This window comes from Bos indicus, chromosome 1 (genome assembly GCF_029378745.1).
Source record: "Bos indicus isolate NIAB-ARS_2022 breed Sahiwal x Tharparkar chromosome 1, NIAB-ARS_B.indTharparkar_mat_pri_1.0, whole genome shotgun sequence".
Classification (NCBI taxonomy): domain Eukaryota; kingdom Metazoa; phylum Chordata; class Mammalia; order Artiodactyla; family Bovidae; genus Bos; species Bos indicus.
In genome coordinates, this window is record NC_091760.1 from 43,659,193 (window position 1) to 43,684,452 (window position 25,260).

General features: G+C 39.5%; 1 long non-coding RNA gene and 1 other non-coding gene across 6 annotated transcripts in view; one reads left to right on the plus strand and one right to left on the minus strand.

Moving 5' to 3' along the window:
• The first annotated feature begins 202 nt into the window (after positions 1-202).
• Positions 203-25,260, plus strand: part of LOC109564677 (uncharacterized) — a 33,666-nt gene continuing 8,608 nt past the window's right edge. For all 5 annotated transcript variants that reach the window (XR_011565951.1, XR_011565959.1, XR_011565961.1 and 2 more), the window contains exon 1: positions 203-406. This is a non-coding gene — a long non-coding RNA (uncharacterized lncRNA). The remainder of the gene's footprint in view (positions 407-25,260) is intronic.
• Positions 9,303-9,439, minus strand: LOC139185328 (small nucleolar RNA SNORA68). The gene has a single exon (XR_011568952.1). It is a non-coding gene; the product is annotated as a small nucleolar RNA SNORA68 (small nucleolar RNA).

The following is a 25,260-nucleotide window of genomic DNA, read 5'->3' on the forward strand; positions in this document are numbered from 1 at the left end:
TTTTACCCATTCCCAAGTTTGGAGAGCCAAACTTAAGAAATTTATTATTCAAGTGACTCAGTTTGGTTACTTTCAGCTAGCTACAGAAAGTCAGGCTAATTGTTAGCAAAGTACTATATTGCAAAACAGATATGTTTGCCTTGGCTTACTTAGGCCAATTTATCAGAAATTCTAGTGGGAGTGGTTGTTGGTTTATAGGGCTTCTCAGATATTGCTAGTGGTAAAGACCCCACCTGCCAGTGCAGGAGACATAAGAGACTCGGGTTCTATCCCTGGGTCAGGAAGATCCCCCGGAAGAGGGCATGGCAACCCACTCCAGTATTCTTGCCTGGAGAATCCCATGGACAGAGGAACCTGGAGGGCTACAATCCATGTGGTTGCACAGAATCAGACATGACTAAAGCAGGTTAGTACACACAAACATGGATTGATAGCAGTGAGATTATCAAAGAACTGGAATTTTTGAGATTGTTATTCTATTTTTGACTGAGAATTTGCATTCTAAACTTTTAGGTCTTTAGAGGCAAATATTTACATGAATCATTAAAATGATTTTTAAAGCTAAATATAAGCTAAATATCCAATTCAGTGTTGATGACTTGTTCTTTTTCTTTACTGAAATAATTTCAAAATTAGTTTTTCATAGAGGTATAGATACTACCAAGTATTCCAGAAAATTTTTATAAAATATAGAAAACCATGGTGCCAGCCCCTTAAGTCTTTCAAGTTCCATCTTTAGCTCCTCTGTAATTCTTCCCTATAGTAATATGTATGTGATACGTGGAGTTGCAGCAACCATTTTGTGACCAAGATTAAGGAAGTCCCACGAGAAATATATTTCTTCTTCAATATTACAGAGTAGTAATGGCTCCTGATGACATTCTCAAGCAAATGCACCAGCCCTGGGCTGTCTACCTTTGTAGTTGTTGTTATACAGGAAAAAATAAATAAGGTACTAGTTGTCAGACTTTGTTTTACTTGCAGCTTAAGTCTTTCTAATACTTTAATTATTCCTGCTCACCCTGCAAGCAATCAACAATAGCTAAGGGTAGGAGATAGGATCATGTTAAGACACAGGGGACCTCCCTCTATAATTAGTGTTGGAGAGAATGAGTGGTGAGTGTGGGATGTCATTTCTAGAAAAGGGGAAATATGATAAGCAAATGATATTGTAAATGCCTACTTTAGAGAGAAGTTTTTGAAGATGATTCCAGCTATTGAGCCAATGTGGATCTAAAATTAACAAAAATATGAAATTCAGAAAGAGAAGAGATAGGAGGGAATCACTTTGATCCAGACAGTTATTGAAAGAGTTGTTTCCACCAGCTTGACTGAAGCTCTCCAGATGTTCATTTGTGTGGATGCAGGAGTTCCATTTCTTTCTACCCACCCCTTCACTATCCTATGTTCTCAACATCCATTCTAGGAGGCTTAAGAATATCATGGGTCAACTGAAAAGAGGGGGCAGGGGAGTCATTTTGGAAAACGTTAGGGAAAAAGCGTGATATATGCAAGTGTCCTTTCTGTTAGGCAATCAAGGAACAATGGGCACTAGATTGCTATTGAGTAATCTTAATAAGCAGACAGAAATAAGAATAACAATAACATTGCTCCTGGGTACCTGCCCCCGTGATGACTTCATGACACTTGCAACTGGTGGTTTTTGCATAAGAAATGAAAGCTGCTTCTTCCATTCATGTCATGGAGAATTCATCTCAGGTGGTGGATGGACTAGAATACTGTCTTGGAAAAGGAGAGGGTAACAGGAAGGAAGGCTAGGGGCCTCCAGAGGAACTAGGCTGCAAGTGTCAGATGATTTTTGTCTCTCTCTTAAGTGTCAGGAGGGAAAAAGCTACAAGTGTCAGATTTTTTCCCCTTCTCTGTACAAATTTAAAAGGAGGTTTCTTTTAGAATTCTGTGTTGCCATGACGGTACCTAGTTCCACCTGAACTTAACTTTTCTCAAACCTTGAGCTAACCAATGTGTTTTTCTTATGGAAATATTCTTCTTAAGCTATGTTAATGAATTATGTATTTACCTTAAGTCTTATTGCCTAAGACTCAGAACCTATAGTGGCTCAACAACCCAGTGTGTTTTACCCATGGAAATGTTCCCCTAAGCTATGTTAATGAGCCTATGTATTTGCTTGGAAACCTGCCTTTCTTCAAGGTTCATGTCAATCGTTTTATGGCCCAGGATGACTCCCCTTGTGCCAGTGTTATCTCAGTATGAATGTTGTGGGTGAGGGGCCTGGTGCCACTCTCTGAGTTTTGAGACATTTCCTTTCTCTAATTAGCAGCCTGCTGATAGGTATATAACTTCTTGCTAAAAACTAGCAATGGGGCACTCTTTCTGCCCTGTCTGATGTCTGTGTCACAAGCTTTCTCTCTTTTACACTTTAATAAAACTTTATTACACAAAAACTCTGAGTGATCAAGCCTTGTCACTGGCCCTGGATCGAATTCCTGTCCTCTGGAGGCCAAGAATCCAGGCATCTTTCTTGGCTCAGCAGCAATCTTTCAAAAAAATATACATCTAAAGCCTTTTAACGTAAACCCATAAACCCAAACATTTTAGTAAGTTTAGGAGTCAAGAATTAGTTTCCTTTGTTCTCTGCATCTATCTAGAGTGACCTTTTCTCCCCTATCTGTTTAGCTAGGGCCAGGAGTTGCTTCTAGAAGTGATGGGGTTGAATGAATGTAGAGGGAGAGAGAAGCACATTTGAAACAATTCCCTCATTACAGACACATTGAACTTAATATCCTGGTGGTCTGTGTAAACTGAAATGTGGGTCTAGAGAGGCATAAGGACTGAAAGGGTAGATTTATGAGATACCCATAGCTGAAATGATTAAAAGTTCACAGAATAACTTTGAAACAAAGGGATGAAGGGCTCAAAGTTAGAAGACAGGGCACCAGACACATTTAGGGACAAAAGAAACTGGAAGTCCTATGTCCCAGAAGCATGCAATGGGGAGCCAAGGAGGAAAGTGTGGCCAGTGGATAGAAAGTTGAACTTTCTGATTGGAGAGCTTAGTGCTGAGTACTGGATACTAGAAATTATGAAATCACTGGATGCCTTTGTGACAAGAGCTTCAGAAAACCAGAGGAGAGGGCAGGTAATTTAAAAGAATGCATAGAACAATAGTAGCTTGGGTAGGCACTTATAAGACTGATCTTTTGTCTAAGTTGGAAGACTTGAGCATGCTTTTGTTTTTTGCTGAGAAGAGTGAGGCAACAGAGAGAACTAAAAATGCAAGAACAGGCACCATTAGGAGACCCCAAGGCCAGACCCAAGGTTTAATTCCTTTGATCCTTTTCCCAAACTGAACCATTCAACCTCCAGTAAGAGAGCACAAAGGTCAAGGGGAATAGGAATGAGGACTGAGGGAAAAGATTAAATACTTTTGGTCTTAATATATGTAGCTTCAAGGGATCAGGCTTTCTTGCTCTAAGTATTTGACCCCCCTCTCACCCTCATTCTAACTAGTTCTGAGGCAGCCTGTCCTAGTCTCCACTTTAATCAAGAGGTTATGAGAACTTTGTGGGATAATTATTCTCAGTCATACTGAGTCCTGGTCATTCATTCTTCCTACAGACATTTATTTAGCACATTTTATGTGCTACATTGAAAACAACCCCATAAAAGAAAGAACCACTGTTACTACCCTCACATGATGGATCAAGAAACTGAAGCTTAGGTTTAGACATAGAGCAAGCGTGGAGTTTGTTTCTAATGTTGTTTTAACATTACTTTACTATCTGATTCAGAGCCATTCTACTAAAACAATGAGACCAGTGTTTTCTAAATCCCTACATCTTGCTAGAAACTTAAGAGTACACAAAGGAGCTAATACCCTCTTCCACTCTCCTAGAAAGAAATTCCATTTGAGCCACCAGACAATCTCCTTAAATGAAATATCACACAGTCAGTACCCATTTTGCATGGTACTTTGGGATCATAAAAATGATCGTGCAAACAGAAGCCAAACAAATCAATCTTAATAATGTTAAAAAAAAAGAACTGACTGTTCTGTAATCTTTAAAATATTTTGTCAAAACACTAAAGATTTGGTTACTGTAAGTTATAAATTAAAAAATATCAAAACTGATATTTACTTAGTTCCCTTCAATTTAAAACATTAGAAACATTCAGAAGTAAAGTGTTTTATTTCTTTGTACTTATCAAGAAATTTTTGGGAATTGCCTGGCTATCCAGTGGTTAGGACTCTGTGCTTTCACTGCAAGCACACGGGTTTAGTCCCTGGTCGGGAAACTAAGATATTGGAAGCAGCGAGGTATGGCAAAAATACTGCCTTTTCTGTTGTATATCTTGCAATATGAAACAAGCATCTTTTCTATTCCTTGGTGAATTGTCAGTCTTCTTTCTAAGTTTGTATTAGCTTCTAATATTTTATCCTTGCACTTTTGGTGGTGTCAAATATTCCAAGAGTTCTGTAATCTGAAGATTTCCTGTTTGTTTCTTTGTTTACCACCAACACTTCCTCTGGGACATCTTTATCTGGCTTGTCATAACCACTTTTTTCATCTATGTCAATTAGTTAACCTTCACAAAGTTCCTGTCATGCTTAATGTTATGTGTCAACTTGGTTGGGCCATTGTGTCAAGATATTTAGTCACATCTTGAATTGCACCATCAGCTTTCACTTCGGTCTCCAGTACACTGGTTCACTCTGCACATTTTCACTTGTCGGCCTCCAAAGTCATGTGAGCCAACTCTTTAAAATACGTCTCTCGCTATGTGTATGTGTATATATATATGTAATATATGTTCTATTGACTCTGTTTCTCTGGAGAACACGGACTAACAGGTCCTCTAGCTAAGCATCTGTGTCTCGAACAGTGGCAGTGATGACATTTCCTTGATCAGCTTTTTCTAATTCCATTTATATTCGATTAGAATTTCACTTTTTGTTTCTTTACTCCACTTTCATCTCTACTGTCCAGTTATCATTTTTGTAAAATGTCACATGGGTTTATCACTGGTAGACAAAGAAGCAACATAGCTACACACTTTGCTCTCTGTATGTAAACTGGCAGCAGATGTGCAGTGGCCAGTCACCACAAACCGTTCTTTTTTTAATTTTTATTTTATATTGAAGTACAATTGATTGACAATGTTGTGTTAGTTTCAGGTGGACAGCAAAGTGATTCAGTTACATTGATATGTATACATCTATTATCCCCTTAATTTTCAAGTTCTCTTCCCATATAGGTTATTAAAGAATATTGAGTAGAATTCCCAGAGCTGCACATTAGGTCCTCATTGTTTACCTGTTTTTAAAAATAATCCATCTTATTTACTTTTGGCTGCACTGGATCTTCATTGCCGCATGCAGGCTTTCTCTAGTTGCAGTGAGCAGGGGCTACTCTTCATTGCAACACATGGGCTTCTTATTGTGGTGGCTTCTCTCGTTGCAGAGCACAAGCTCTAGGCACACAGACTTCAGTAGTTGCAACACTCGGGCTCAGTAGTTCTGGTGCATGCGCTCAGTTGCTCTGTGACACGTGGGATCTTCCTGGACCAGGGATCAAACCTGTGTCTCCTGCATTGGCAGGCAGATCTCCATCCATTGTGCCACCAGGAAAGTCCTAATTATTTATTTTGTATATAGTAGTGTATATATGTTAATCCCAACCTCCTAATTTATCCCCCACCCCAGCCCCATTTCCTCTTTGGTAACCATAAGTTTGTTTTTGAAATCTGTGAGTCTGTTTCTATTTTGAAAATAAGTTCATTTGTATCATTTTATAAATTCCACATATAAGTGATATCATATGGCATTTTTCTTTGTCTGACGTATTTCACTTAGTATGATAATCTCCAGGTCCACGCATGTCACTGCAAATGGCATTATTTCGTGTTTTATGGCTGAGTAATATTCCACTGTATATATGTACTACATCTTTTTTATCCATTCTTCTGTCAATGGACATTTAGGTTGCCACCAATAGACTTTCAAAAAACATAATGTGATTGGTCAGTGAATAGCCTGCGCATCTCTTATCTATGTAGTGATCTGTGGACTGAAGAGCTAGCACCAAGTTTGTACTTTATATATCCATCTCTATCTCTGTGTACCACATGTGTGTGTGTGTGTGTGTGTGTGTAGTAACTGAAATTTGAACTGTGTGGCTGGTCAACCAGTGGTACTTAACTAAACCACAGTAACTAATTAAATGTATGCATATTGAAGCCATGCAATGCAAGGACTGCTTCTATTTACTTTTGAACTAATTGTCTAGGTCCATAAATCTCTACTATGAAGGACAGTCCCTTGAACAGCAAAAAGATCAAACCAGTCAATCCTAAAGAAAGTCAACCCTGAATATTCATTGGAAGGACTGATGCTGAAGCTGAAGCTCCAATATTGTGGCCACCTGATTCAAAAAGCTGACCCATTGGAAAAGACCCTGATAAAGCTTGCAGGCAGGAGAAGGGGGAAACAGAGGATTAACTGGTTGGACGGCATCACCAACTCAATGGACATGAGTTTGAGCAAACTCTAGGAGATAGTAAAAGACAGGGAAGCCTGGCATGCTTCAGTCCATGGGGTCTCAAAGAGTCATATACAACTTAGCAACTGAAGAACAACTGTGATGGATAAGAAAACCGGTTCTCAACTGAATCAGCAGCACCCCTATGTAAAAGTTGTATCATTTTATTAACTGTTATCCTTGAAATACCAGATACTTGCTTTCTTGCCTATTATCTGTGAATAGCTGGCTGCTTAGAAAATCACATAAAAATGTTCAAATATAGAAGGTGGTTTGTGGCACAGACAACTATTTGTCCACTGAAAATCCATTCTCCAATTCTTCCTTGAATTGTGAAAGTCAAAGTTTTATTGGGCCATATAGCTTTCTCACTAAAGACTACATTCCCACCCTCCCTTGAAGATTATGGCCAAATTCTGGCCTATGGGATGTGAGCAAAATTGTTGCATGCCACTTCTGGGTTTGTCATTAAATGGAAAGGATGTGTTCTTCCCTGGCCATTTTTCCATTGGTTAGGATACAGATGGAAATGGATCAGCTATTCTGAACCCCAAATGGAATCTGTATGTTGAGTGTAGATATCAGAGCTACTATCTCTAAATAGTTATATTAGAGGGAATAAACGTCAATCTTGCTTTAGCCACTACATTTTGGGATCTGGTTATAGACATATAATTCTAACTAATGGATGGTTTCCTGTGTGGGAATACGCAATAGTGTAACATAGTAATACAGGGGATTTACATATATTTATATCACACTAAAGAGTTAATTGATTCTCTTCCCTTCCAGCTCTAACTTAAAGAGGATAAAAAAAAAACAAGGTTCTAAGTATAATCCCCTTCTGAGAAAATAAATTGAGCAGAACCTGTTGAAGACAATTAATGACGTCATGAAGCCACCACAGACAGGATGAGTAAGATCTGCTACTCTGCAATGTGCATTTGATGTTTCACATTTAGCAGTTACTGTGCACTAAGGCTATGAGCCTCTATTTCTAGTCACCAGACATGCTGGGATGGAGGCTTCCAATAATTAAATTTCCAGGAGCTGCTAAAATGTGATGAGAGACAGTTACTGGAATAATTACATAATTTTTGTGGCAAAGTAAATTTAATATAGTGTTAATCAGTTAAGTCATTGACATGGAAATACTTTATCCTAATGCAGTTCTTAAAATTTGTGCATCAGGAAATGTGGCTCTTCAGTAAGCAACAGATTAGAAAGATCTGATTTAACACGAACAAATGCGTAACACTTCCCTTGTGCCTCAGCTGGTAAAGAATCCGCCTGCAATGCAGGAGACCTGGGTTCGATTCCTGGGTTGCGAAAATCCCCTGGAGAAGGAGAAGACTACCCACTCCAGTATTCTGGCCTGGAGAGTTCCATGGACTGTATTTGTTAGTCCATGGAGTCGCAATTTCAAGTCAATTCAATGTGTAACATTTGTGTATATGCACTAGAGGGCACTCACCTACTGTTTTCTAGTTGAGCAAAATGGTTTCAAACAAGCCTATTGAAGAATTACCTTCGAATCTTGTTTAAAACGTAGACTCTTAGACTGTAAAGGAACCCTGTGAATCTGCATTTTTAGTAAGAGCTTATTATAAGGGAGCATGGTTAAGAGGATGACTTGTGAAGCTTGACTGCCAGGATTTGAAACCTGGCTTTGACACTTGTGAACTTGGGTAATTATTTAATCTCTCTTCTTTGGCCACCTCATGCAAAGAGTTGACTCATTGGAAAAGACTCTGATGCTGGGAGGGATTGGGGGCAAGAGGAGAAGGGGTCGACAGAGGATAAGATGGCTGGATGGCATCACTAACTCGATGGACATGAGTCTGAATGAACTCCGGGAGTTGGTGATGGACAGGGAGGCCTGGCGTGCTGCTATTCATGGGGTCACAAAGAGTCGGACACGACTGAGTGACTGATCTGATATGATCTGATCTTACCTAAGTTTCCTTATCTGCCAGATGGAGTCAGGAATAGCACCTATGTCTTACGTTGTTGAAAAGATTAGAGAGTTAACCTAGAACATACAATATAATGCCTGGCAGTAAATATTCACTCTATTATTAAAAGTTTTTTGTTTGTTTGTTTTTTGTTGTTTTGGTTTTTGGTTTACCCAAAGAGTTTTATTTGGGCAGCTCTGGGGACTGGGAGGGACTGCACATAAAATAAGGTGTTGGGCCTCTTGTTGGTGAAGTGTGGCTTGTGCTAGCAACACAGGACCTGATGGGGCAGTGCGAAGTTGATCTTGGAGTAGTGGAACTGCTTGACTCTTGGTCAGTGGCACTTATACTGACTGTGGTCTCCTCCACCTTCATGATCTGTATTCAGTGTGCTCTGCTGCTGCTGCTGCTAAGTCGCTTCAGTCGTGTCTGACTCTGTGCGACCCCATAGACGGCGGCCCACCAGGCTCCCCCGTGCCTGGGATTCTCCAGGCAAGAACACTGGAGTGGGTTGCCATTTCCTTCTCCAATGCATGAAAGGGAAAAGGGAAAGTGAAGTTGCTCAGTCGTGTCAGACTCTTCGAGACCCCATGGTCTGCAGCCTACCAGGCTCCTCCGTCCATGGGATTTTTCAGGCAAGAGTACTGGAGTGGGGTGCCATTGCCTTCTCCATCAGTGTGCTCAGGCACCCACATCTCTGTCTGTAGGGATTGAGAGAGGGCACGGTACATGTGTACATTCCCCCAAACTTCCCATCACGTGTAGGGGAAGAAGGCACTCAGGGATCCAATGGCCACAGCATCTGTCCGCAGCAGGCACTGGCTACCAGAGCTGTAGAACCTTCAAATTCATTTTGAGGGGCAAGGCCAGAGCCTCCCAAAGGCAATGAAATCCACTTGGTACTAGCACCTCTGTTTAAACTATAGCTATAATGAACAGCAGGCTTCCTTGGTGGCTCAGTGATAAAGAATCCACCTGCCAATGCAGGAGACTCAAATTGGATCCCTGGGTCAGGAAGATCCCCTGGAAAAGGAAATGGCAACCCGTGTCTAGTATCCTTGCCTGGGAAATCCCATGGACAGAGGAGTCTGGTGGGCTACAGTCCCTGGGACTGTGAAAAAGTCAGACACGACTTAGTGACTAAACAAGAAACAGCAGTTTTCAGGTTTAGGTGCTTAGAAGTTTTTTTTTTTTTTCAATAAAGATGCACATTGATATTGTTGCAAGAAGACTTGAGAACTACTCTTGAGCAACACAAGACTATTTTTAAAAGAAAAAAAGAAGATATTCTCAACATTCTACCCAGCTGGGCTAAAACTTCAGGTTCTGACCCCCAGCTAGAGTGACCACAGAATGGGAAGAACCAAAGGTACCAGATAAAGCTGGTGTTTGTATGTTCTGCCAAACAGTTTTTACTTTATTCAGAAGTCAATGGAAAGTCATCTCAGGCATTGAGGCAGAAGATGGCATGATTAGGTCTATATTTGAGATGGATTACTCTGCAAGCAGAGTGGGGGTTGGAATGTGATGGGTTACACTGGAGGCAGATGGGTGAGGGAGCTCGGGTAGATGCAACGCTTTTCCTTTTCCAGCCCAGAGAACGGTCTCCAGAAAGCATTGCAATTATCCACATTAGTGATTCTAGTATTAACAATTTGAACCTTATAAATCTTTTCTTCTTAGATGAAAATAGAGTGGAGTTTGTAATGAAGCACTCTGTGCCAACCCTACCTGATGTTTTATACACAGTATAGAGCACACAGTACCTGGCAGGCATCCTCCCTAAGTTTTGAGGCAGCCAGTCCTGCAATGAAAGCTCATTAGCTGTGCAGTCATCAAGGAAAAACTGGACCGCTTTCCACCATATCAGAGGCTGTGAAAGGACCACATTCTGTGTCTCAACTGGTGAGCCTGTCGAGGTTGGGGTAGATTTCCAGGAACTGTGGCAGCTTTGAAGTGTCTGACCTAAGAGAGATTAAAATAAACTTCAGTTCTGCTCTATCACACCCCAGCCAAAATGGGAGGCACCGCGAGGGGGGCAGGAGAAAGTGGTGGAAGAGGAAGGGAAAACTGAAGTCACAGTCTCCTCATTGGCTTTGCCTTGAATTCACCAACACTGCTCTGCTGTCATCAAATTAGCGGAGGCAACAGTGCTTGGGGAAATAGCTACAATACATGAGTCTTTTCTCTAGTTGCTGAGGAGTGGCTATGAATGATTTTATGAGAAAAGAATCTATCCCTGGGGCCCCATCTAACAGGATCAATTCCTACTTGCTCCCTCAGCCAAGTCTCATGTATCGCCCATGTACCTAGTCACTTAGTTCCTTAGAAACATATCTGTTTCTGAGTCTCTGAAAACACGCGAAATATAAAAAGATAAAACAACTCTTCCCTCTGTTAAGACGCAGAATCAATCTTAGACTGCTTAGAGCTAGAAAGAATCTAATCCAACGGTTTTCAAGTTCGTTTTAGTATCTGATCCCTTCAGATGAAATCCGGTGAAGAAGTTCAAATAATATGTGAACAGAAAGCAGAGCTGCTTTTATTGAAAGGCATTTCTGGCTGGGCAATGCCTCTATTTTTGTCACATCTCCAACACCCTATTTTGTGAATTAATTCTTTGAACAGCCAGGACTTAAAGGAGCAAAGTCTGAAAGTCATGATGAAACAAGTTCTTCCATTTTACAGAGGACAAAAATGAGTCCCAGAGAGTTCATAGTTATTTGGTTTTATGAGGGCTCCCCAGAGTAGTCATTTGCTAAGAAACACTTGTGAAAAAAATAATGTTTTCTTGATGGATGATGACGTAGGTGCACAGATATATTAAATGCAACTTGAGCATTTATCAATGGATATTATTTTTTATTCAGCCCCTTAATTTTCACATCATATTTTAAAAGGTAAAGGAAGTGAATTTGCCATTAACCATATGAAATTTTTTGGAACTAACTGATTCTCCCTAAAGCTTACTAAGAGAAAAATTTAACCCTAAAGCTATAACCAAATGTTTGAGACTGTGAGAAAATCAGAATACTCAAAAATTAATCCAGGAAATGAGTGTATCCCACGTGTGCATGCAAGCTCAGGCATGTCTGGCTCTTTGAGACCTCATAGACTGTAGCCCTCCAGGCTCCTCTGTCCCTGGGATTTCCCAGGCAAGAATACTGGAGTGGGTTGCCATTTCCTTCTCCAGAAGATCTTCCTGACCCAGGGACTGAACCCACATGTCTTGCATTGACAGGTGGATTGTTTACCGCTGAGCCACCAGGAAAGCCCATGACACACTTTATGACTTGTATTTTTTATATATATATAGCAGCTTTATTGAGCTATAATTCACATATTATGCAATTCACCATTTAAAATATACAGTTAAAAAAAAAGTTAAAAAAAATATACAGTTAGGTGGCTGAGATTGTGGAGTAGGAAGAGCCTAAGCTCATCTCCCACAGGCATATCAAAATCACAACTGTTCACAGAGCAACTATTAATGAGAAGGACATGAAGACTAGCTGAGAAGATCTTCTACAGCTGAAGATATGAAGAAGAACACTACAATAAAGACGGGTAAGAGGGGCAGAGATGTGAGATACGTGAGACCCACATTCCCAGGTAGATGACTCACAAACAGATAATTGCAGACATTCTCCCCAAGGAGCTAGGAGTCTGAGCCCAATACAGAGCTCTAGGCCTAAAGAATCCTAAACAGTTGGCTTGGAAGGCCAGTGGGGTTTTATATACATATATGTGGTATATTAGACCACAAAACCCATCTCAGTGAATTTAAGAAGACTGAAACTATATCAAGCATCTTTTCCAACAACAATATAGGACTAGAAATCAACTACAAGGGAAAAAAAATGTGGAAAACCACAAACACACATAGGCCAAATAATATGCTACTAAACAACCAGTGGGGCTTCCCATACGATGTAGAGGTAAAGAATCTGCCTGACAATGCAGGAGACTCAGGAGACACGGGTTCAATCCCTGGATCAGAAAGATCCCCTGGAGAAGGCAATGGCAAGCTGCTCCAGTATTTTTGCCTGAAAAAAATTCCATGGACAGAGAAAACTGGTGGGCATGAAAACTGATTCACAGGATCACAGAGTCAGATGCTACTGAACGACTGAGAACACACAACCAGCCAATGGATCAATGCAGAAATCAAAGAGGAAATTAAAAAAAAAAAAAAAACACCTGGAGACATGAAAATGAAAACAATGATCCAAAAATCTGTGGGATGCAGCAAAGCAGTGCCAGGAGGGAAGGTGATAGCAATACAACCCTTCCCTAAGGAAATAAGAAAAATCTCAAGCAATCTAAACATACGCCTGAAGGGACTAGAAAAAGGAGGACAAACCAAACTCAGTTGAGAATGTTTCCTTTAAATCAAAGGTTAACCGATGTAGCTCACCATTGTAACAGAATAAAGAGAAGAAAAAAAACCCATAGAACTAAACAGGCGACGATAAAGGCATTTGATAAACTTCACCATTTATCCGTGGTTTAAAAACCTCTGTGGTACAGCCACACTGGGAAATAGTTCAGCACTTCCTTATAAAACTGAACATGAAACCACCATACGACACAGCAATTTGCACTCATGGACATTTATCCTGGAGAAGTGAAAACTGACATTCACACAAAAATCTATACATAAATTTCCAGAGCAGCTTTATTTGTATAGCCCCAAACTGAAACAACCCAGATGTCTTTCAATGGGTGAATGTTTGCACAAAGTGTGATATATCCATACTAAGGAAAGCAGTAAAAAAGAATGAACTCTTTATCTGTGAAACAACTTGGATGAATCCCCACGGAATTATATTGAGTGAAAAAAAAAAACAGTTCCTGAAGATTGCGTACTACATGATTTATTTGATTTGTATAAAATGTTTGAAGATGAAATTTTAGAAATTAAGAACAGATTAGTGCTTCATAGGAGTTAGGGAAAGAGATGTGCATACACATGAACAATCTTTGTGGTGATGAAAATGTTCTGTATTTTGACTATGGTCAACTTACATGTGATGAAATCACACAGAACTAAATACACATGAGTGTATAAGTGTATAAGTAAAATGGAGAAGGAAATGGCAACCCACTCCAGAGCTCTTGCCTGGAAAATCCCATGGATGGAGGAGCCTGGTGGGCTATAGTCCACAGGGTCGCAAAGAGTCAGACACGGCTGAGCGACTTCACTTTCGCTTTCACTATAAGTAAAATGGGAGAAGTCTGAAAAAGATTGTGGGATTGTAATGTCAAGGTCCTGATTGTAACATTACACTATATGTCTGCAAGATGGTACCATGGGAAGAAACTGAGTAGATGGTACAGACTTTCTCAGTATTATTTCTTACAACTGTGTGTTAATCTACAAATTACCTCAAAAGAAAAGTTTAATTGAAAAAACTTCTCCTAAAAATCTAGTAATAGATGAGAACTTCCAAATCTAATCAACAGTAGTTCTAAAAAGCATGTAACAAACATACTTTTGGGGAAAATATTGAAAGCTTTACTTGAATATTAAGAACAAGATAAATGCCTGCTTTTCCCCATTTTTACCCGGCACTGTATTAAAGGTTGCAGCTACAGAATAATGCAAAAAAAATTAAATGTAAGTTATAAGGGCAGGAAAAGAACTAAAATTACTATTAGTCACAGGTCATATGGCTGCATATGTAAAATTCCAAAAGGAAGTACAGTTAAATTTCAGAATCAATGAATGTATTAGCAAAGCTACAGGAAAAGTCAATGTATAAGACTGTGTTATAGTATTCAAAAATCAATTGTAACATTAGCCAAAAGAACCCCAAAATATTTAAAATATGGCATTTAAAATAAAATTAAACACATGAATAAATCTACCAAAAGATATGCAAGGCCTCTACACAGAAAACTATTAGGATTATTAGGAAAAATTGTTGTTCAGTCATGTCCAACTCTTTGTGATCCCATGGACTGAAGCATGCCAGGCTTCCCTATCCTTCACCATATCCAGGAGTTTACTCAAACTCATGTCCATCGAGTCATTGATGCCATCCAACCATCTCATCCTCTGTCATATACCACAGATGTTTTTAAATGCCCATATTATAAAGTGGTCAAGTTCCTAAGTTAATCTATGGAGCAGGTGCAATACTGATCAAAATCCCAATGAATTTCTGTTATTGGCTTTTCTGAAATTGACAAGTGGTTCCAGTGTTCTTGCCTGGAGAATCCCAAGGACGGGGGACCCTGGTGGGCTTCCGTCTCTGGGGTCGCACGGAGTCAGACACGACTGAAGTGACTTAGCAGCAGCAGCAGAGAGGTAAGGAAAGACAAACTGAAGTTAAACAACATCATGGGAAGGACTTCCCTGGTCATCCAGAGGCTAAGGCATCACACTTCCAAAGCAGGCAGCCCAAGTTTGATCCTTTGTCCCGAACTAGATGCCACATCTACAACTAAGTTCACACGCCACAGCTGAAAAAAAGAACCTGCCACAAAGAAGATCTCGTGTGCCACAACTGAGACCCAGTGTAGCTAAATAAATTATTTTTTTTTTAAATCATGGGAAATTTTGCTCTGAGAATTAGTTAACAGAACTACTTAAAATATTAAAATCTTATAGAAGTTAAAGGAGTACAATTTGTTGTTGTTCAGTTGCTAAGTCGTATCTGACTCTTAGTCGAAACCCCATGGACTACAGCATGCCAGGCTCCCTTGTCCTTCACTATCTCCTGGAGTTTGCTCAGACTCACGCCCATTGAGTCAGTGATGCTATTCAACCATCTTGTCCTCTGTTGCCCACTTCTCCTGCTACCCTCAATCTTTCCTAGCATCAGGGTCTGTCCCAATGAATACAAATTTTGTGCAATACTGGCACAAAAAATGGACCAAAAGACCACTAAAACAGAAGAGAACATGTAGAAACAGGCAGTGAATAGATGGATACACAATTATGACAAAAGTGGAGCTACAGGGAAGTGGGTAAAAGACAGTCTTTTCAGAAAATAGTGCTGGATCGATGTGTAAATTTTCTGTAGCTGCCATAACAAATAACCACAAACTTAATGGCTTAAAGCAACACATTTATTATCTTACCATTATTTAAGTCAGCATTCCAACATAAACCTCACTAAGATAAAATAAACGATTGGCAGAAACGTTCTTTTCTGGAGGCTCTAGGAGGGAATTAATTTCCTTGCCATTTCCAGATTTCTAAAACCACTGGAGAATCCCAGGGATGGGGGAGCCTGGTAGGCTGCAGTCCATGGGGTCGCTAAGAGTCCGACGCGACTGAAGTGACTTAGCAGCAGCAGCAGCAAAACCACCCACATTCCCTATTCTACATTGGCTTGTGGCCCCTTTCCTCAATCTTCAAGATCAACAGTGTTGCATCTCTCTGGCTTGTTCTTCGCTAATTAAATTTCCCTTTGACCGCAGCCTGGAAAGATTCTATTTTAGAGCTCAATTTGGTTAGGTTGGGCTCAGTCAGATAATACAGGATAAACTGTCATCCCAGAGTCACATCTGCAAGGTTCTCTTTGCAGCAGAAGGTAACATATTATGAGGCTCCAGGGATCAGGACCAGGACATCTTTGTGGGGTCCTCATTCTGCCTACCACAGTCAACTAGATACTCTTTGTAAAAAATAAGAAAACTTCCTTCATCACTCATCAAATACAAAATCAATTCCAGATAGGCCATAACTCTACATGTGAGAGTTTGAAAAATTAAACTTTTGGAAGAAAATATAGAAAAATGTTTTCATGATATTGGGGTGGTGAAGGATTTCATGACCAGAACAACAACAACAAAAAAACACCTTAAGATTGAGAAATTGATCTAGATTAAAGTTAAGAATTTTTCATCAAAATCTCCTAAAAATAATGAAAATGCAAGCCACAGAGTGGGAGAAGGTACGGGCAATACACATCATCAATGAACAGCTGTGTCAAAGTTTGGGTTCCCCTGAAAGCAGAACCTGAGAAAAAGGCTTGGTACAGGAGCTTCCAGGGATCCATCGTGTGTGTTAGGCTTCACAATAAAACAAGTTAACACCAATAAAAACAAAAGTCTTAAATGTAGTAGCTAACATTTATTCAATGCTTTCTATGTACTAAACTCTGTTCTAAGCATTTTATGCAAATCAACTCAGTTAACACCTCAGACATGCCCAGAAGTAGATGCCTTTATGGGCTTCCCTGGGGGCTTAGACGGTAAAGAATCTGCCTCCAATGCAGGAGACCCAAGTTCAATCCCTGGGTCGGGAACATCCCCTGGAGAAGGGCATGGCAACCCACTCCAGTATTCTTGCCTGGAAAATCCCACGGACAGAGGAGCCTGGCAGGCTACAGTCCATGGAGTCGCAAAAGAGTCAGACGTGACTGAAGCGATTTAGCAAGCAAGCAAGATGCCTTTGTAATCCCTGGGGAAGGACACTGAGTCACAGTTAGTTAATGTCCTAAAGCTACTAGGCACGGTTTGTGATGGCAGGGATTGTTGCCTGTTTTGTTGGCTGCTACTTTCCCACTGCCTGGAAAAATGCCTCTTCATTGAATAAAGTGGCAAAATAAGATTCACACCCATGCTGCCTTTGGCAAATCTTGCATTCTTAACCATGACACAGAACAGCTCATAATGTTATTCACTTAAAATCTCCTATTCAGATCCAGGGTGTAAGAATGAAGATAATAAAAGCACAGAAAAATTAAAATTATTTTTTAATTTTAAAAATAAGTTTTTATTTAAAAAATAAAGATACATTTAAAAATAAAGATACAATTTAAAATCCATTCATCTAGATTTCTTAGAAGAAAGGGGGATGGGAGAAACCAAAGGCCAGAAGAATGTTTTCAAATACTTTTCTTCCCCACAGGTTTGTTTAAGATCATATTCCCGTCTTTGCCAGCCAGCATTTTAGCCCTTGCCAATGAACTTCCCAGATCATGGAAAGCCACCTCTTAACCCTTTTCCCAAGACCTGAGCCTAATCCCAACCCTCTCTCAACTGAAAGACATGTTCGTGTTGACTGTCGGTTCAGCAGTTGTGTTTCTAGCCACTGAATCAAATTAAACTGAAATCAAAACCAAACACACGTTCCTCTAAGAAACAGCCAAGACTTTCACGCTAAATACCAAACATTCTCCCCGCCAGCAGTTCAGGCGTTCTAGCACACAACTTTAAGATGTTAACCAAGAATTGTCCAGACTACAGATCATTGCTTGGAAAATTTTCGTTGCTACTGGTGGCGATGATGTGTGTGTGTGTGTGTTTTTAAAACCAATGTAGAAAAGTTCATGCAACAATGTGCTCCCATTTTAAGAAAAAATGATTTCAGTATAATTTTGTACAATAAAGTCTCTTCTGAGAGATCACAATTTTTCTTCTGTTGGATGATGTTTTTGGTGGTCAAGAGAAATATTGAAAAGTAGTATTCTTTTTTTTTTTTTTAATGAAATGGGCATTTAAATGAACCATAAATCAACATTGGTCAGTTGAAGCTATGGAAGTGACTGTTACAATGACTTTATTATTTTTTTTTAATATTGGTGTAGATCAACAATGTCTTGTTAGTTTCAAGTATATAGTAAGGTGATTAACTTATACATACATATATATTCTTTTTCAAATTCTTTTCCCATTCAGGTTGTTACAAAATATTGAGTAGAGTTCCCTGTGCTATACAGTAGGTCCTTGTTGGTTATCCATTTTAAATATAGCAGTGTGTACATGTCCATCCCACACTTCCAAGGTTTTGGTGCTTATGATAATGTCTCCAAAGAAACTATACAGCCTAAAATAATAATATATCACTACTCTTTGTACATTTTACTTTCTATGAACTATATTTATGTGCATATCCATTTTCATATCAAATCATCAGATCAGATCAGTTGCTCAGTTGTGTCCGACTCTTTGTGACCCCATGAATCACAGCACGCCAGGCCTCCCTGTCCATCACCAACTCCCAGAGTTCACTCAGACTCACGTCCATCGAGTCAGTGATGCCATCCAGCCATCTCATCCTCTGTCGTCCCCTTCTCCTCCTGCTCCCAATCCCTCCCAGCATCAGAGTCTTTTCCAATGAGTCAACTCTTTGCATGAAGTGGCCAAAGTACTGGAGTTTCAGCTTTAGCATCATTCCTTCCAAAGAAATCCCAGGGCTGATCTCCTTCAGAATGGACTGGTTGGATCTCCTTGCAGTCCAAGGGACTCTCAAGAGTCTTCTCCAACACCACAGTTCAAAAGCATCAATTCTTCGGCACTCAGCTTTCTTCACAGTCCAACTCTCACATCCATACATGACCACAGGAAAAACCATAGCCTTGACTAGACGGACCTTTGTTGGCAAAGTAATGTCTCTGCTTTTGAATATGCTATCTTGGTTGGTCATAACTTCCCTTCCAAAGAATAAGAGTCTTTTAATTTCATGGCTGCAGTCACCATCTGTAGTGATTTTGGAGCCCCGAAAAATAAAATCTGACACTGTTTCCACTGTTTCCCCATCTATTTCCCATGAAGTGATGGGACCGGATGCCAAGATCTTCGTTTTCTGAATGTTGAGCTTTAAGCCAACTTTTTCACTCTCCACTTTCACCTTCATCAAGAGGCTTTTTAGTTCCTCTTCACTTTCTGCCATAAGGGTGGTGTCATCTGCATATCTGAGGTTATTGATATTTCTCCCGGCAATCTTGATTCCAACTTGTGTTTCTTCTAGTCCAGCGTTTCTCATGATGTACTCTGCATATAAGTTAAATAAACAGGGTGACAATATACAGCCTTGATGTACTCCTTTTCCTATTTGATAGGAAATTTTCCTATTTCCTATCAAATCATAATGCCTGTTTATTATTATTTCCTTGAGCCTATTAAAATACATGATTTCTATTTTCCCAGAGGTTCATATACAGTGTTTTTTTTTTATTCAGTCATAAAAAACATTTTTAAAAACTAAGATCATGGCATCCAGTCCTATCACTTCATGGCAAATAAAAAGGGGAAAACTAGAAGCAGTGACAGATTTTACTTTCTTGAACTCAAAATTCACTGCAGACAGTGACTGTAGCCATGTAATTAAAAGACAGTTGTTCCTCGGAAGGAAAGCGACGACAAACCTAGGCAACATGTTAAAAAGCAGAGACATCACTTTGCTAAGAAAGGTCTATCTAGTCAAAGCGATGGTTTTTCCACTGTCATGTACAGATGTGAGAGTTGAATCATAAGGGTGAGCACCAAAGAACTGATGCTTTGGAATTGCGGTGCTGGAGAAGACTCATGAGAGTCCCTTGGACTGAAAGGAGCTCAAACCAATGAATCCTAAAGAAAATCAACCCTGAACATTCATTGAAAGGACTGATGCTGAAGCTGAAGCTCCAATACTTTGGCCACCTGATGGGAAGAGCCAACTCACTGGAAAAGACCCTGATGCTAGGAAAGATCAAAGGCAACAGGAGAAAGACGTGGCTAGATAGCATAACTGACTCAATGGACGTGAATTTGAGCAAACTCTGGAAGATAGCAAAGAACAGGGAAGACTGACGTGCTACAGTCCATGGGGTTGCAAAGAGTCAGACAAGACTGAGCGACTGAACAGCGACAATGAACAATAAAACTCTATTCATTCAAATTATTGACTTAAGAAATATAAATTAAAAAAAAGATAAAGTAGACAGTACTGCCTTGTAACATGTCACCAGAGCTTTGTGCTAAGGTGTTTCCAGTCCAACAAATGGCTATCTTTGATTTTCAGATGCCTGCTAGTGTAACTATATGTATTATCATCTGGTACATATTTCTACATCTTTTCCACAAAGATATAAAAGTCTTTAGTTGTATTCTGGCATTTCTCTCCAATATTTTTTAAACATTACCAAAGTGCTTCCTATAGTCACTTACAGAAGTCATTATTCCAACCAAAGAATAAAGTTCATCTAGACCTGGATGTGTTCTACCTAGATTTAAATTATCTAGTTACCCTTATTCCCTACTACTCTATCTGGACTTCCTTCAGTCTTCTTGGGTGGCTCAGACAGTAAAAAAAAAATCTGCCTGCAATGTGGGAGACTTGGGTTTGATCCCTGGGTCGGGAAGATCCCCCAGAGAAAGGAATGGCAATTGACTTCAGTATTCTTGCCTGGAGAATCCCATGGACAGAGGAGTCTGGTGGGCTATAGTATATGGGGTCGCAAAGAGTCAGACACAGCCCGGTGACACACACACACATACACACACACACTACTTCCTACTTCCCTACTACTCATATTTCTCTATTAATATTTGAGATTTGGTTTATCTACATGTTTCTCTTTTATATACCACTTCAGTTATTCTGCTTTCTCTCTGTCTTTGTCTAACTTCAATTTTTGTCCCATTAGTGTGTCTCTTTCTCTCTACTTTGTTCTTTTTTTTTTTTTTTTTTCATTTAATTGTATTTATTTTTGGCTGTTCTGGGTCTTCATTACTGTGAGCAGACTTCCTCTAGTTTCGGCAGGTGGGGGCTGCTCCCTAGTTGCGGAGCTTGGACTTCTCACTGCGGTGGCTTCTCTTCGTTCCAGAGCATGGGCTCCAGGTGCACAGGCTTCAGTAGTTATGGGGCACCGGCTTAGTTGTCCTGAGGCTTGTGGAATCTCCTTGCACCAGGCATCAAAGCCATGTCCCCTGAACTGGCAGGCAGACTTTTAACCACTGGACCACCAGGGAATTTCTCTACTTTGTTCTTTTTGGCCAAAAACATCTCCATCTCCTAATCCTGCCATGTACTTCTTGCCTCAAACCTTTGTTGCTGTTAGCTTGAAACATATGAAAGTATACATTGCCTGATATTTTTTTTACATTTTCATTCCCCCCATATGTTTGTCTTCCATGTTTCTGTTTTTGCCCTCCCAGTGTTTGACCATTTACTTATTCACTCTTAGTGGATGAATATCTATTGACGACCTGCAATGTCCAGGTCTATGCTAGATGATGGCAACACCAAGTCATGACCCAGCAAGCACCTTCAAAGAGCTCATGAACTAGTAGAGAATTCATACAGATAAGCAAGAAGTTACAAAGATGTGGAAAGAATGACTATAACCAAGGAGCACAAAGGTGGGGATACTAAACCCAGACTGTGGAAGTCAGAAAACATGTTCTGGAAGGTAAGACAGCCATTCTAAGGCCAGAAGTAGAGGCTACAGGACATATGTGCAGGCCCACAGATTTCTGGAGATGTCATCTTTTTTCATCAGAATCACTTGTGACATCTTAACTTTTAAAGTTTACTATTTCACTATCTTGATAAATTACTTCTCACTCTTTCATTAATAAAAATTTTAAGGACCCGCTCAGTACCAGGACCACAATAAGTGTGGTCTTTTCTTTTTAAGGCCCACTGTTTAATATCTATTTTTATTTATTTATCTCGTCTTAGCTGCAGCACGTGGGTTCTTCGATCTTTGTTGAGTCACACAGAATCTTTTTTAGTTGTGGCTTGTGGAATCTATTTCCTTGACCAGGGATCGAACCTTCATTGGAAGCATGAAGTCTTAGCTACCAGACCACCAGGCAAGCCCCTAAGACTCAAATTAAAGACTCAAGGCAAAAAAAAAAAGACTCAAGGAATTCTCTGCTTTCACCCTCCCCCATAATTTGGGGGAACTTTTAACCTGTTTTTCCAAAATGCAAAGTACTCATTTGGCTCTTGCTACTGTTTCTTCCTCAACAACAAATAACTAAATTTTTAGTTTCCTTTTTACTTTGAAATTGCTCAGTGTAATTTATTGAGTGCTTTCTATGGACAAGGCACCATACTATGAGCTCTGGGAGATATACAACGATGACTAAGCTTCCTCATGAAGCTTATAAACTAATAAGGGAAAGGTGCACAAAGAACAGGATATAGAGAATAATAGATGCTCTACTAAAGATATTTTATGTTTAAAGATTAGAATTTCTTAGTTTTAATTAAATTCAGAAGAGGATTGCTTGTTTTTTCCTGAATCATTAGCAAGTTGATAAGATTAGGACAGAAAGTCTAGATCAAGTCAAAACATTTTTGAGAGGCATTGTGTAATTTTTTTAAGCTATTTTTGTTTTCAATACATCCCAGAGGAAAGGGTGCCTGTACCAGTCTGATTGTATCCAATAATTCAGAAGTCAGTTCATTAGATTAACAAAATTTAATAGTGGTATTATGGATCAAATTAGATTTTAAAATAGGTATTGGAATTTCAGTGTTACCCCTGGGCTTTCACATTCTACATTATGTATTTCTGTAATTTTGGAATACTTCTTAGTAATGATAATGTGTTACTTTTTTAATTAGAAAAAATACATTCATAAATACATATATGGAGCTTCAATTAGGAAGATGAATGTGTGCCCTAAGTCGCTTCAGTCATGTCTGACTCTTTGCAACTCCTCTGTACATGGAATTTTCCAGGCAAGAAATCCTGGAATGGGTTACCATTTCCTACTCCAGGGGATCTTCCTGACCCAGACTGAACATTCACCTCTTATGTCCTGCATTGGCAGGTGGGTTCTTTACCACTAGTGCCACCGAGGAAGCCCAATCCAACTCTAGCAACCCCATGGACTGCAGCCTACCAGGCTCCTCCATCCATGGGATTTTCTAGGCAAAAGTACTGGAGTGGGGTGCCATTGCCTTCTCCAATTAGGAAAATACATTGTGCTAATTCTCCAGAAAGGTATCTGTTAGCTTCCTTTTTCAAAATGAAATATATGTACATATGATTATAAAAGTTGAAAAAATATGGAAAAAAGAAAAAAATTACCTATAAAGCCACTACACTAACTCAATTGTTTTCTATGATGTGTTTTTCTCCTCTTGTTTTTTTTTGTACATTGATGAGGTTGTTTTTAAGTGATGAGATAGCAACAGTTCATTTTAAAATTTTAATTTGTCTTATTGAAGTATGGCTGACTTACAATGTTGTGTTAGTTTCTGATATAGAGCAAATAATTCAGTTATACATGTATATAATAGTTTACATTTGTTTATCCCAAACTCCCAGTGCATTCCTCCCCAGCCCTCCTCCTTTTTGGCAATCACGAATCTGTTCTCTATGTCCTGTGAGTCTGCTTCTGTTTATAGATAAGTTCATTTGTGTCATATTTGATTTATTTATTTTTATTTTATATTGGAATATAGTTGATTAACAATGTTGTGTTAGTTTCAAGTGTACAGCAAAGTGATTCCGTTATATATACATATATGAAAGTGAAAATCAGTCATATCTGACTCTTTGTGACCCCATGGACTATACAGTCCATGGAATTCTCCAGGCCAGAATACTGGAATGGGTAGCATTTCCCTTCTCCAGGGATCTTCCTAACCCAGGGATTGAACCTAGTTCTCCCGCATTATAGGCAGATTCTTTACCAGCTGAGGCACCAGGGAAGCCCAAGAATATTGGAGTGGGTAGCCTATCCCTTCCCTAGTGGATTTTCCTGATCCAGGAATCAAACCATGGTCTCCTGCATTGCAGGCTGATTATTTACCAGCTAGTCAAGGCTATGGTTTTTCCTGTGATCATGTATGGATGTGAGAGTTGGACTGTGAAGAAGGCTGAGCACCAAAGAATTGATGCTTTTGAACTGTGGTGTTGGAGAAGACTCATGAGAGTCCCTTGGACTGCAAGGAGATCCAACCAGTCCATTCTGAAGGAGATCAGCCCTGGGATTTCTTTGGAAGGAATGATGCTAAAGCTGAAACTCCAGTACTTTGGCCACCTCATGCAAAGAGTTGACTCATTGGAAAAGACTCTGATGCTGGGAGGGATTGGGGGCAGGAGGAGAAGGGGACGACCGAGGATGAGATGGCTGGATGGCATTACTGACTCAATGGACATGAGTCTGAGTGAACTCTGGGAGTTGGTGATGGACAGGGAGGCCTGGCATGCTGCGATTCATGGGGTCGCAAAGAGTCGGACACTACTGAGTGACTGATCTGATCTGATACATGTATTTATTCTTTTTTCAAATTCTTTTCCCATTTAGTTTATTACAGAATATTTAGTGGAGTCACTGTGCTATACAGTGGGTCCTTGTTGGTTGTCTATTTTAAATACAGTACAGTGTCACACCAATATTTGTTGCAGTGGTGTTTACAACAGCCAATACATGTAAGCAACCTAAATGGTCATCAATAGAATAATGGATGAATAAGATGTAGTGTATATATATATGATGGAATATTACTCAGCCATTAAAAAGAATGAAATAATGCTATTTGCAGCAACATGAATAGACTTAGAGATTATCGTACTAAGTGAAGTAAGTCAGAGAAAGACAAATATCATATGATACCACTTTTATGCAGAATCTAAACAAAGTAATACAAATGAACTTGTATTTACAAAACAGAAATAGGTTCACAAATTTAGGAAACAAACATATGGTTATCAGAGGGGAAATGAGGTGTGGTGAGGGATAAATTGGGAATTTGGGATTGAGAGAGCAATATTTCTTAATAATATTTAACCCACAGAAATAAGAACATTTTCTTCACATATACACAGTTCTGTGTTTTGGGCCCAGATGGAAAGGTAGAATCATGGAATATTTATATGAAAATACCTTATAGATTATTCTGAAATATTCAAACTCTCATTATCATCTCCCACTAGGTAAAACCATTATCTTCCAGGTTTACTACTTTGTAGATGGAGTCATATTAACAGTAATAATCCAGATTTTATTGACACTTGTCATGAAGAGAGGTTCATGACATTGTACAGGAGACAGGGATCAGGACCATCCTGAAGAAAAAGAAATGCAAAAAAGCAAAATGGCTA